This window comes from Montipora capricornis, chromosome 5 (genome assembly GCF_036669925.1).
Source record: "Montipora capricornis isolate CH-2021 chromosome 5, ASM3666992v2, whole genome shotgun sequence".
Classification (NCBI taxonomy): Eukaryota; Metazoa; Cnidaria; class Anthozoa; order Scleractinia; family Acroporidae; genus Montipora; species Montipora capricornis.
The window spans coordinates 28,554,295-28,556,329 of record NC_090887.1 but is presented as its reverse complement, the minus strand read 5'-3'; positions in this window follow the sequence as shown (position 1 = coordinate 28,556,329).

Sequence of the window (2,035 nt, the reverse complement as noted above, 5' to 3'; positions counted from 1 at the left end):
TATTATTTGCATTGAGTGTAATAATTTAAATGACAGCATAAGCTTTTTGAGAAGGATTCCTTTGTCATCATGTAATTTGCTGTGAGAGCACTCTAATACCAAATCATTTGCTTAACCAATTGATCTAAAGCATCATTATTATTGTGAAATACATGCCAATTTGTTAAAGCACTTAATCCAAATAGCCTGACAATTTTTGAGACAGAATCAAAAGCTTTACTAAGATCCAAAGCGACAGCAGCAACAGCTTCTCGCCTGTCAAGGCCTGCCCTCCAGTCCTCAGTCATCTTAAGTAGGGCTGAACAACAAGAGTGTCCTCCTAAATAACCAGATAAATTATGAGATAACTTGCATCGAAAGGCCTCATACATCTGATCAAACAGGACTCTCTCAAAAACTTTGGACAGAGCAGTCAATAATGAAACTGGCCGATAGTTGGCCTTCTCGGTCTCTTCCGACTTCTTGTGAATGGGGATAACATTGCTGCACTTCCAAACCTTAAGTTCGACTTCTGAATCAACAGGCGTACTTTTCTTACTTTGTGTCGACCTAATGTTACCAGCACTGAAAACGCAACGTCAGCTGTGGATACGTAAAAACCGATTGTCGCTCTGTTCAGAATCTTCACCAAAGGAGGCATCGTAAGCTGTTTTTAGCTCCTTTATAATGGGCGCAAAAACTATTGACAACATGGGTTAGCTGGACAATCTTGTGGTTGAGCTCGTCGATTCCCTTCGGTCCCTTTGTAGAGTCCTCCTCGACGACTGTTGTTGTTGGTCCTCTTTGCGGACCCTTTTTCGTCCCTGACATGACAGCGTCATGGGATTGCTCTCCGAATCGCTGACAATAACCTTGCGGTCCTTGAGTGAAAACGAATTTGATGTCATCGCGAAGTCGAAAATTTTGTCACTCTTAGAGGTTAGGCTTGCCTCGCAAACCAGTTAAAGGGGAACAGGGTCGGTCCAGATAGAAAAAGCTGTGCCCTGGGTCTCGAGTACGGCCCGCGGATGAAGGCCGAGGGCGGTACTCGAGACCTGGCACACAGGTTTTTTTCCCAACATATATTTTTCTAAAGGGTTTGAATTGAGTACAACATTGAGTTAGCCGATTTGGTCTATTGTTTAATTTCCCGCAAAATTAGGTTTAGAAAAAGGCACCTTTCTGACACCGATGGGGAGTAGGCCAGTTTGGATAAATCTTAGTATTGGGCGATGAATTCTTGGTAAGGCCGTGATCGGCGAGTACTCGGAATGATCCTTAATAAAAGCTAAATCGGAATGAATATCACTGTTCTCGTTTAATTAGAATTTCTGAATATACTTTTAAAAGTAGTATGAAGACAAATTAGTGCTATGTTAACTTTGCTTCGAAGAAAGTTTCTTTTACTTTTATTTCTAGAGATCTCGTGGACAATATTATAACTCAACTCCCAAAAACGATGTTCTCAGGACTCACAAGTCTACAAGTGCTGTAAGTTTATTGCTCCAAATAAACTGTGACTGGCATCTGTTTAAATGAAATCTCAACGGTAATTGCTAACTCTTTGCAGAAGGAATTCGTAGTTTGTAGGTTTGAGAAGTGATTTTATATTTCTCAAACAGTACCTCTCCGACCTTTAGACTTCTCAGATTATCAAGAATGTCTACTGATTCCGAATACTACGCGGGAACTCTTGCACACTTCGATTTTTTTTTCTTTTCTTTTTTATGAAACGTTCGGAGGAATTTTCTTTATCAATGTTGCATAAACTTCATTTGGTTATGAAAAAACCTTCATTTTTCTGTGAGAAACGTTTACCACATTGTGAGCATTCTCAATTTCATGTTATTATTATTATTGTTATTATTGTTACTGTTATTATTATTATTATTATTATTATTATTATTATTGTTATTATTATTATTATTATTATTATTATTATTATTATTATTATTATTATTATTATTATCATTATCATCTCATGGCGTTTACGCTCTGGCAGATGTCATACCGCATTTAAACCAAAGGAGCGAGCCATAACCAATGGCCAAAGGTC